The following is a 12,819-nucleotide window of genomic DNA, read 5'->3' as shown; positions in this document are numbered from 1 at the left end:
CAGCTTGGTCAGACTCGTTCCCTGCTTCCGCTGGCACCTCTACAGCTTGGCTAGCCCCCTCTATGGCTTCTCGGTCCGCTGCTGGACGTCTATCCGAGAGAGGAGCTGTTTCTATCAGAGGTGCTGGAACTCTCCGCGTATGCGACGCGTGGATCCAATTGGGCAGGCCTCCCACTTTCACGGCTGTGTTTGTGGTCAGGATGATCTGAAAGGGCCCACGCCAACGAACATCCAAGCAGCTGCTTCTCACGTGCTTCTTCACCAGGACCCAGTCCCCAGGAAGCAAGTCATGACAAGGGTCCTGGCACGATGGTACCTCGGCAGCCTGCACCTGAAGGGACACAGAATGAATGGCGTCAGACAGCCCCTTACAATAGTCCAGGATCATATCATCTGTGATGCTAATCAATGCAGCAGTTGGGACAGAAGGTAACCTCATTGCTCTTCCCATCAGTACCTCATGAGGAGACAAACCAGTTCTCCTATCCGGGGTACTACGGAGGCTCATAAGGACCAATGGCAGCGCATCAGGCCAACTCAAGGATGTTGATGAACACACCTTCGCAATTCTGGCCTTGATGGTGCCATTTATCTGCTCCACAATTCCTGAAGCCTCTGGTCGATAACTGCAATGTAGCTTTTGGTCTATATTTAAAGCTGCACAAATCATTTTCACAAGCGAGCTGTTGAAATGCGTTCCCCTATCTGATTCCAAAGAGGCCGGCACCCCGAAGCGCGGGATAAGCTCCCTGAGCAATATCTTAGCTACTGTGAGGGTGTCGCACCTGCGTGTAGGATATGCCTCAACCCATCTAGAGAAAACGCAAACAACCACCAGGATATAACGGAGGCGGCTGCACCTTGGCATTTCAATAAAATCTATCTGCATTCTGTTGAATGGACCTCCTGACCTCCCTATGTGGCTCAATGCAACTGGGGTCTTTTTCCCTACATTCAACTGCTGGCACGTCACACAACGCTGGCACACTGCTTCGGCTGCTACTCTGAACTTGGGGTTGAACCAGGTCTGTCTAAACACTCTCAGCATAGCATCTCTTCCTAAGTGGACAGGACCATGTATTTGTCGGGCCATTGGGCTCACCATCTCATTGGGCAACACGGCTCTGCCATCTGCTGAAACCCAGAAATGGGCCTCCCCCACTACACATCCTGCCTTTTGCCATGTTTCTTTTTCACAGTCAGGAGCATTTTCTTGTATCTCCTTCAGTTCGTCCCAAGTATCAACAGTTTCCAATATCATAGCTAATTCAGTCCTTACATTTATTCCACCCACTTCCGCCTCGGTGAAAGAGTACCCTGTCTCCGCGCAATACCGTGCGACTTCGTCGGCATATCTATTGCCTTGTGACACGAAGTCCATATTTCTGGTATGTGCGGTACACTTCACAACTGCGATACCTGCTGGACATTGCAATGCCTCTAACAACAGGCGCACAAACTCTCCATTGCGAATGGGAGAGCCTGAAGAGGTCATGAACCCTCTTTGAGACCACAACTGCCCGTAATCATGAACTACCCCGTAACCATATTGACTGTCAGTGTATATGGTGACTCGGATTTGACTGCTTGCCAGGCAGGCACGCGTCAGGGCAATAATCTCGGCTACCTGAGCGGAGTGTACTCCTTCCAGGCATCCAGCTTCCACTACTCCAGTAATTGTACAAACAGCGTAAGCTGCTCTTAACTGCCCAACTTCGTCTCTTACACATGAGCCATCGACAAAGAAAATTTCATCGGGGTCGGTCAGTGGCTCATCTACGATGTCGGGTCTTGGTTTGGTGCATAGTTCAGTCACATCGAGGCAGTCATGGTCTGTACATTCTTCATCATCCTCAATATCATTTGGAAGTGGCATTAGGGTAGCAGGATTTAAAACAGAGCATCTCCTGAGGGTCACGTTCTCTGCAGCAAGAATGACTTGCTCATAGCGCGTGAGCCTGCTATTCGTCAGATGCTGAGTTTTAGTCCTGGTCATCAATAATTCAACAGAATGGGGCACATGCACCTCTAACGGATGCCCCATAACAATATTCTCACACCTCTCAATGCTGACACCTGTTGCAGCAACGGATTTGAGACATCCGGGCAACGCTGCGGCTACTGGGTCTAGAGTAGCCGAGAAATATGCGACTGGTCTACGGGCATTCCCATGGATTTGGACTAACACAGACAGCGCACATCCCTCTCTCTCACAGCAGTAGAGCAAGAATGGTTTATCGTAATCTGGCATTCCCAGAGCCGGAGCACGACACAAGTCCTCTCTCAGCTGCAGGAATGCCATCAAACAGTCTTTGTCCCATGGTACCGGATCACTCACCTCCTTGTGCGTCAGTTTTTGTAAGGGCTTTGCTTTCAGTGAAAAGTTTGCGATCCACTGTCGGCAATATCCCACCATTCCTAGAAACATCCTGACTTCTCTCTGCGTTTTAGGCGCACTCATTTTCATGATGGCCTCTATCCTGTCTGGTGACACCTTCCGTTTCCCTTTCTCAATCCTGTGTCCCAAGTACTGTACCTCTGTCAGGCAGTACTGCAATTTTCCCGGGGACACCTTATGCCCATTTTCGGCTAGATGGTTTAACAAAGCAATAGAGTCTTCCCTGCAAGCTTCCTCTGTCTCTGACGCCACAAGGAGGTCGTCTATGTACTGGACCAGAACTGACCTCTGGGGCAGTACTAAACTTTCAAGATTCTTCTTCAGGAGCTGGTTGAAGATCGATGGGCTCTCTGTATACCCCTGAGGAATACGACACCATGTTAGGACGCGACCTTCCAGCTTAAATGCGAAAAGAAAATGGCTTCCTTCGTCCAAAGGGATCGAAAAGAAAGCCTGGCAAAGATCAATTACAGTGAACCATTCTGCTTGGAACGGTATCTGAAACAGTATCACTGATGGATTTGGTACCACTGGACAACACGAAACGACTATGTTATTAATCTTTCTGAGGTCTTGCACTATCCGGAATTTCCCATTTGGTTTCTGCAGACCCATAATCGGGGAGTTACATGGACTACCCACGATTTCCTTCAGTATTCCCTGCTTAATCATGGACTCAATCACGGGTTGTATGCCTGCAATCGTTTCTGGTGTCAATTTATACTGAGGGGTTCTTGGGAACTCAGCATGTGGTTTCACTACAATTTTCACTGGGTCTACTCCCTTCACCAACCCAATCTCTTCCCCAGTGAAATCCCATACTTCTGGAGCAACGGTCTCCCTCAGATCCCAGGGTAGCTCGTCTACTGTCAAAGTGGGATACAGTTCCACACATATTCTGGAATTGGCGACTTTGAAGTCAGCATCATCATCATTAGTCAATACCTCCACGCCCTGTGGTGTGCAATATATAGTGCAATTTAACTTGCACAAAAGGTCTCTTCCTAGCAGACATACAGGACTAGAATCGCAAACCACAAATTGGTGCTCATCACTGTACTTCCCTATTTTCACCTGTACGGGTTCCGTCAGAGGACTGGTCATTCTCCTGTTTGCTACCCCCACCACTTGTATGGTCTCTCCAGACATAGGCAGGCCTGGCACGGCGGCTGACCTGATCGTGGAACGGGTGGCTCCTGTGTCCACTAGAAATGTCGTAGGGAACCCTGCTACTTCGGCCTCAACATAGGGTCCCCTCTGATCTACCTCTAGAGCTGCCCCGAGGGTGCAGTCATCCCTTTCTACCCTCTGTCCAGTTAGTGGGTCCACATAATAGCATTCCTCTCCCCCGACAAACAGGGGCATCTGTCTATAGGTCTTACCCATAGTCCCTAATCTGGGTGGCTGTGGGAACTGAGCTCGGGGAGGTGGCCCCCCCCCTTTGAGCACTTTTCCCTGGTACTGCGTTACCCCTCTTGCAGGCACACTCTGGGTCTCGTCCTCCTCTACCTCTTGGTCTCCTATCTCAACATTATAGGGACACTCGCGTTTCCAGTGTCCCACCTCGTTACACTGGTGGCACCTAGTTGTTTTCTTTAAGGCAGTTATATCTATTCTGGGTCTAAAGGTGGAGTTCTCCTCATTGCCCTTGTTCTGACTGTACTGTTTCTTTCCTCCTGTTCCTGTACCTGGTTGCTGTTGCTGCTGTCCCCCTTTCCCTGCTGCCTGCATCTGTACCACCATCAGTTTCTCCTTTAGTTTCTTAGCCTTGGAGTCTATCTCATCACAGCAGTACCTGGCATACCTCAGTATTTCATCTAGGGGTTTATTTTGCCAACAAATCAAGTGTTGCTGTATCATTAAACTAATATCCGGTCTCAGACCCAAGACGAATTTGGACACAAATTGCCCTATGTCCTTTGGATCCATTACATCCAGACCGCTATACTGTTTGAACGCCTTCAGCAATCTCTCATAGTATTCGTGAACTGTCTCTTTGGGTTCCTGTCTGGTTCGGTCAATTTTTACCCAATCTATGTCTTGCATTGGCACTTTATCTTTCAGCCAAGTCATTACTCTCTCGAACTTTGCCATCACACTCTCGGACGGCCCATTAGTCTTAGCATCTCTCTCGGGCTCTATGGTGGGCCACTCAGCGCTAACCTTGCATGCGGTCCACAAATCTCCTGGCACTACTATGTCAAACAGCGTGTTCAAATCTATCCATAAGACCTTTGAGATTTTTACGAATCTCTCAACTTGCTTATACCACTCCACTGGGTTTTCCCGCAATTTGGGGAAAGAGGTGGTAAAAGCAGCTAAATCCCCCCTACTCCAAGGGACGTGGACATAGGTCCCATTTGCGACTTCCCTCAAAGGGTATGTCTCTACTCCCTGCTGTCCTCCTGGTGTCATCATAAGTGTGCTTCTCCTGACGGTCCCTCTCTTGGACCACCTCTCTTCCCACTTATCTAGGGCCCTCCATGTCCTTATTCCAGTGATCAGTTCCCTTATGTGTGTTTTCAATCCGATGGTTCGCCTCTCATCTAGGTCTCGGTCTGTGTAATGTAGCCTGTGGTTGCCCTGTAAGGCTTTAGTTCTTGACAGGTCTACCATGTACTTGCCTGCTAGTTCCACTAATTTCTCATGGGTTGCTCTCGCCTTTCGAGTTACGTCCTTTGCTATGAACAGAACCTCACCCTGCTCATACATGTCTATTCTTTCTAAGGGCAGGGTACCATCTATCATGTCATCCAAATCTGACTTTAAGCTGGAGACATCGAGCCTTTTGGCTTTTATCTCTGCTCGTAATATCTCCTTCGAGGGAGGTTCACAGGTGTCTCTCCCATCCCAACTCCGGGCCCTTCGTCTGGGTTCTGGGGAGTTGGGGAGCGCTCTCTCTTGTTCCCATCTCTCCAGATCCCATGCTCGGCCATCCGATCTTGGAAGGTGATGGAACACCGGCCTGTTACCCCCTATCTTACTCTGTCCGTTCTCTCCTCTTTTCTCACAGTAGGACTCCCTGATATTCTCCCTTCTATCTCCATTCTCTCTTGGCCTCGTATCACTCAGTATCTGATACGATCCTTCTTGGTTTCCCATATTCCCTGGGCTGCGCTCATGTCCGTCATCACAGGGACTATGGTGCGGCCTTTCGCAACTCCCGCTCTGCTCTCTATTGTCTGGCACGCAGTGGATACACTTAAAACTGTCTCTGTACTCCCGAGCCCTTCTATCTTCATCACTACATAGTGGGCGAGACACCCCCCCGTTTTCCAGGTCTGATCTACCTCTACTCCGGGCCCAATGGGTGCCTCTCCTACTGTCTTTCTCCCTCCCGTTCCACTCCGGACTGCTCTCTTCAGCCCCGCAGTGAGTCCGGGCTCTGCTGTCCTGCCTTTCTCTTTCAGCTTCCGCCGCTATGATGCTCTTGTGAGCCTCAACTGCCTCGTCCCATTGCTTCATGTACTCGTTTAACTCTTGAAAGGATTTCCGTCCTGGTCCCCTCATATCCTCTGGGTATCTAATGTTCCCCAGATCCCCTGCCGTGGGTACTGGGGTACTCCACTCTCTTGGTATCGGCAACTGGCTTGGGGAGTTGATCGTATCATTCCTCCTTGCCATCTCTGCCCTTTCTCTGTCCCTCCGTACCCGTTCCTCCCCTCTAGCTCTCTCCGGGTCATATATCGATACTATAGGACCTATGGTAACAGGTACTTGTAGTGCATCAGGTAACGCGTAGGATGTGGCACACTCCATTTCTGGCGCTCTTTGCACCACAAACCTCCCGACCACCTGCTGCACCTGGCTAGGCTGGGACAGTTCTTTCTTTGCAGCGGGATCCCATTCGGAACTGGGAAGTGGCCCATGCTCTCCTGCCTTGCCCCCCCCTTTCTCGGCATCTCCTTCTGCTCTGTTATACGGAGGCGGCCTGTCTGTCAATAATCTGTTTATCAGGCTATCCTCTGTCTCGCTTTCGTCATCCTCTTCTAGGGGGCTTTTATTTCCGGGCATCTCTAACACTGGATACAATTTGTTTACTTCCATGTTATGCGCCCTCCATCTTTTAGCATCCTCATCCCACTTGGCATCCTGCACTGCTCTTACCGAGCGTTTCACTCTTTCCTGCCGTCTGTTCATGTTCTTTTCATGCGCTGCCCTAATCCATGCATTGAGGGCTTCAAACTGTGTTGGTCTAGGCAAGGGTCTCGTAGAGGTCATAATTGCTTTTAATCTGTGTAGCACCTCTAGTCTATACGTCCCGTACTTCGGGAACGTAAGTTCCTCATTTCCATCCGTCATCTTACTCCACTCTGAGATCCACAGAATCGTATGCAGCCCAACATTTACCCCCATGTAATGAGCTGGCGTACCCTCCGGCGGGGCTTCTTCCCCTTCATACGATCCCCTACGTTCTCTTTTAAACAGCGCTTTTAACCATTTAAAACACTTCATAATTATGCGCAAGATTTCCAGCTTGAATACTCTGTTTACTTCCCGATGACAATCCACCAATCCTAGCGCGGCTTTGCTAGCTGGCCTATCGCAGCGCGGTCTTTCACCGGCCGGCCAATCCCAGCGCGGCACCTTCTGACGTCACTAGTCTCCGCTTCGCAGCAGCACCCCTCCTTTCTCAGCTCTCCTCGCGGTCATGCATGCGTCCCATTCATACTCCGAAAAATGACTACTTCCGACCAAGCGGTCACTTCCCTCGACTGTACGTCCACAGTCTATCTGTAATTATCAACACAACTGACGAGATGTCTGTCGTCACCCTGATAGGTTCTTTACGCACACAGTAACTTCCGACCAGCGTCTGTTACTCGCGCACTCACTCCCCCTATCTGGTCCTTCGGGTGGTCACTGGTACCTCATGACCCCCTTCACCCTGGTTAACAATTACTTCTGGGTGTCCGATACACCCGAACCACTTAAGCTCTCCTTGAGCCTAAGATTTCCACCGGTTGCGCGCGCTCACAACCTGTTCCACAGTCTCTCTACAGTCATTCAACTCCGCCAAACATTACAACATAGATACAATACAAAACACCGCAATCTTAACACGCATGACCCTTTATACTCACTCTCGACCGATACTGCTGCTTCTCCGCTTCACGTCATCCGGTCCTTCTTCCACCGGCGGTTCTTCCGATCATCGGTCTCTAGGGGGCTTGGGGTAATCTAACCTGGCCTAGATCACCTTCCTCAAGAAGGCAACCATTCTCTATAGCTACCAACTGGAAGGGTTGAGATTTTGATCAATACCTTATCACCATCGATCTAAAACCCCGTTCAGGTCGACTGAATCTTTATTGCCTGTCATTGAGGAAAGAAAGTGCATCTGTCACCAAGTTAGCTCCCCCAATAAAGGACTCTGCTTCGAAGGATCACAAACAACTTCTAGCTTTCAAAGATTTATTATAAGTTGCAGGTACAAGCATCTCAAGATGAGATTCACCAAATACACGGGCCCAACTACGTACACGTGTTCTCTGAAAGCCCTCAGACGAACAACGGAAACTATCAATACCAGTTCTAAAAACAATAGTGCCGTTAGCATAGACACGTATTGAAATCTATCGCTCATTGACAGGCGGAAGGAAAATACAGGTTAGGCTTTCCCTACCCTGCTCTAGATGGTATCCCTACTTAACCAGGTCTCAACCTATCAAAGGTGTCAGCAGTGAATGACTCCCAAGGGAAGCCACTCACTCTCGAACTCTTGGTGAAAACCTATAGTTCTCCAATCATGGCCCCTCTCTGCCTACCCATCCGCTCTCTAAAGGGTCCTCAGGCGTCTGCTCTAACTCCCCCCAGGGGTGCTGTCCCTAATACAGAAATACAACAACATTTAGGACGCCCCTCGCGAGACGCCCCTCACGTGGTGTAGCTTCTGGCTTTTTCCATGATGAGGCCTTGTGGTTAGAGTCGACCTTGCTTCTCAGACTCGTCTCCGGCCCGCTGATACCCCTTAAACATTCCGGAACCCTCCTCCATGTCTGGTCCATTTCTTGAACAAGCTTCTATTCATTATATTAATAATTGAATACCCCCCTTTTCTCTTCCAGACAGACATTCTGCAGCCTAATCCCATTCTCATGGTTTTCCAACCGCATTGCAACATTCTTCGACCCAAACTAATACGTATAAATCAACATTTAAAGCTTTCCAGCTCTACTACATTTTATAGCATTCAACTTCTTCTTTAATTATTAGCATGTTAGTACTCATATTCTACTGATTTCGGTAAACACGTCTATAAATCAAAAAGCCTACTCATTAATACTAAACATTAGTGCAATCCATATTGTGCATTTTAATCGCCTTCCCCCTCCCGCCTTGCTCAGGCCCTGAGGCCTACCACATTTCAACGTTTCCGTATGCCATCTTACATTTAGCAGCTACACAACATGGATTCAGGAACAATCACGCTTAATAAAAGCTTATTACTTCACACATTTCTGTATTAGTTCCACTTCTATTTAAACTTCTATATTAACTACACATTTTAGAATATAACTTTGGATACTATCAGCACTCATGGCATTTCTCTTCATGATTTGTGCTTACTACTTGTAAGTGTGATGTATTTCTACATTTTGGTCAGTTTGCGCTCTCTCACACCCTTCGGTCATCCCAACTGGCTTTACTTTCCGTCCCTAGATTCAAACGGAAAAAACACGGCGGCCTCAGGTTTTCCTTTTTAGCCCCTTCTTTTTGGAACTCCCTACCTCTCTCTCTTAGGTTATCCTTCCCCTACCCCACGTTCAGATCTGCCCTCAAAACGTACCTATTCACTGTAGCTTATCACTAGTTGTTCTTTCTTAGTCTGGTCTTCTTTCTGTCTCTCCTCCCTGCTCCCTCTGTATAGCGCCAAGAAACCTAATGGTGTTAGCGCGCTCAATAAATAGATTTAACATAAATAGATTTAACATAACATATTTAGCGTACGGCTGACAGGTGTGAGAGCCTGTATAGGATTTTAGGATATTTTAAAGTTCTTCTATTATTTATCGTTGTGTTTCAAGACCTCAGCCGGGGTAGCATGAGGTGCCACTAGATAAACACTTAGGCAAGTTGAAACAATGTGAGGATGTTTGCTAGACAGATTCGGTGTAAATGGATAAATGGAACTTTCATGTGTGCATCACCAATGAGGTCATTAAGAGGTTGGCAGGGATCGCAGCAGCCCCTTGCAACCCCTGGCACTTCTTTTGCGACCCCTGGACACCGAGGGCTAAACTTCAGTGCCAAGGTAACAGGGGGCAACTCACACTTATGGCCTCTGGGCTCTGCCTTCCTTGTTTTCTGCCCTTGGTTTATTATATTAACAGTAGGTAAAACATTTTTAGTCACTACTACTATAGTAAACAAAATGGAGCTCTAGGAGCTGGAAGCGACTTTGTCAGGCAACTGAGGAAGAAAAAATATGCTTTTAAGTGTATGTTGAGTGCAGATTTGCGGGTGATAGTGTGAGAGAGAGCATCTGTATGTGTGAATATGTGTATGCTTGTATGTGTGGGCATGTGTGTAAGTGAAACTGAATAAGAGTCAGTGACAGGTAATAAATGAGAATGAGATTGAGTGTCAGTTTGTGTGAGTGATTCAGAGTGAGTGAGAGCAATAGTGACTACAAGTCAGTGAGATTGGGTGAGTGAGAACAACTGAGTAAGAGAGTGTAAGTGAGAAATCACTTACACTCTCTTACTCTGAGTGAGTAAGAGTGAATGTGTGTAAGAGGGAGTGAGTGTTGAAGAATGAATGAGTGAGTGAGAAACAGTGAGAATGAAGGATTGAGAGCAAGTGTAAATTCAAGTGAGTGTGAGTGAGTGAGAAAGCATGAGTGAGTCAGAGTAAAAATGAGTGAATGTGAATTAGTGAGTGAAAGTGTAAGAGTGAGAATGAGTGCAAGTGAGTGAGAATGAAGGAGTGAGAGTGAGTGTGAATGTCAGTGAATCTGTGAGTAAGAACGTGCTATTGTGCTTGCAAGTCTGCCATTGCCCCTGACATGCTGAAGGTAACTCTTGGTGTATAGAGGCACCATGGCAAAATACTGGCACTGGCAAGCTGAAGGAAGTTCTTGGAATAATGGCCGCTCTTGGTAAAAGTCTGGATCTGATATACTTACAGCCACTTTTAAGCATCTGGGGCACACATGGAAAAACATTAGCACATTCGAAGTAATGGTTAGCTGTGAGTTTAGTATAGGGAACCCACGACAGAATCCTGGCATACTTGACATATTAGAGATAGTTTTTGACATAAGTTCACCCTCTGTATATGGAGAGCAATACCACAAAATTCTGGATCTGAGATATTATATGTAATTTTGGACTGAAGGAGCACCCATGGCATATGGACGCTGCCCTGACAAAATCCTGGTCCTGGTACAGAAGAGCTAATTTTTTACATAAGTGGGCAGCCACAGTAAATTTTGGAAAAATGGGGTCAACTGCTGGGCAAAGGTAGTGTTTATTGACTTGGCACACCATAAAAGGAGCTGTATATTTAATGAGTGCAATTTCTTGAGGCTGTGATTTTTTAGAAAATATATGTGAAGAATTTGCTTTAAAATGCACCAAGTGACTCAATTATTTTCATAGTTTTCTTAAGGGAGAAGGGAGGGAGATCCCACCTGTGCCCACCTAGAGGAGGTCTGGCTCAGTTACTTGCTATCATTTTGAGGACGTATTATGCCCCATCACTTTCAAAGATCATTTGAGCACCCTAATACAGCTGGTGTCTAAAATGAGACATTTGTGTTTGTTGTGTTGTTATACTAATCATACAGTTATTGTGGAACTACATTGATGTCAGTTATTGTGATGTCTTTCTAGTTAAGGTCATGTGACATCATGTCCTTGGAAGATTCAAGATCAAAAGACATACTATGTAGTAGTATTGACACTGTATTTTCATTTTACTAGATTTTTTAAATTGAAATATTTTATTGTTCTGTTTACTGAAATCTTATCAGTATTCCACATATTACACAAATGTATCCAAGGTGAGAAAGACTATTTCATTCTTCACTTTTCAAATTATACATATAAACACACAATAGTCAAAAGACGTTTTGCAAAATCACCCAAATTCATTCCAGGGTTTATTTTCTAAAAATGAATATGCCTATATTGCTGGTGAGGCTTGAACTTCACTGTGACAATGTTATTTGATCACAGACCCAGTGTTGTGCTGTAGCCATTTAATTGGTTCTTTTTAAGAAACAATGGGATCCCTCTCCCCAGTGTTCAGCAGAGACACAGCTACCTTGAACACTTCAGGCTCCACTCACCTGAGCAAAAGGTGGCCTTGTGGTAAAGAGAAGCAAGTTGTTCCATTACATGTACTGGTGGAAGATTCTTCATCTTGATGGTAAGTAAATGTTACCCTGCTCCGTTTTCCTAAGCTGGCTTAAAGGCCATAACAGTTACGAAACAGAGAAGGCACCTGCTGATTGGATCGGCGATGGACACAAGGAGCAGAAGATCCACGTTCATGATTTTGTGGCGCTCCTTGACATAACCCTGCCGGTTTATCTCATTAGCGGATTCAGCTAGAGAACAGTCAATGGGTGGATCCACTCAGAGTAGCTAAGTCTTATGTGGAATAATGAACCTATACTTTCTTAGTCATATACCCTAAGCTTAAATGAGTTCTGCCAATTGAGCCAGGAGTGACTCATGTTTTTGTGTTTTCTTATATGCTTTCCTACCAGATTTTCCAAGAGTGTAAATTCTTTTCATCAATAACTCTGTAAAAAGACTTGTCGAGAAAAGTGCACTCTGCCCTCTCCTTGAGGGAGACTAGGAATCATCCTAAAATGTTAAAAATGTGGTGGATGGAAATACTTGAATCAATATTCAACTGTAAGAAAACCTATGTAAAAATACAATTCCATACCTTTGACCTTTTCTTTACCATTACAGAAGGGGAAAAGCATAGGGAATTTGATCTCGGCCCACCATAAGAGAAACTTCTAGGCTTAATATACTCTGGAGATGAACAAGAGTAACCTCATACATGTTTCAGACTACCTGGGCCTCATTTGTGAGGTGTATTTTGAGTCTCTGTCTCTAAGGTGCAGCTTGAGTTTCTATGGCTCAGCAATCTCAAAGTCTACATATAGACATACCATCCCACCATAGGAAATACACATTAAAAACCAGGAAGATATCAATCAAAGTGCCTGAATAAATTGGGAAAACTTGAAATTCCTCTAGGTAGCATTAAATACTTTTTAATTCTAGGTTATCTGTGCTACCACAAAATTGTCCTTTGAACCTGCTAGGGCGAAAATGGTCTCTGTAGAGAAGAAAATACTACCCCCAAAAAACTTTCTTTGTTTGTCAGTCCTTCTCTCCCCCCTCCTTTGTTATTGCTCTTGGTAACAATCTACAGGCAGGGCCACGAGACTCATC

At 46.4% G+C, this 12,819-nt stretch overlaps 1 protein-coding gene across 1 annotated transcript in view; it reads left to right on the top strand.

Annotated features, from left to right (window-relative positions):
• The window catches only part of PDE6C (phosphodiesterase 6C), a 420,959-nt gene that overhangs the window by 71,085 nt on the left and 337,055 nt on the right, over window positions 1-12,819 (top strand). The gene's annotated exons all lie outside the window — the stretch shown is intronic.

The sequence above is a fragment of the Lissotriton vulgaris genome, chromosome 5, assembly GCF_964263255.1.
Source record: "Lissotriton vulgaris chromosome 5, aLisVul1.2, whole genome shotgun sequence".
Taxonomy (NCBI): Eukaryota; Metazoa; Chordata; class Amphibia; order Caudata; family Salamandridae; genus Lissotriton; species Lissotriton vulgaris.
The sequence above is the reverse complement of the archived record's forward strand: the minus strand, read 5'-3'. Positions and strand labels throughout refer to the sequence as shown.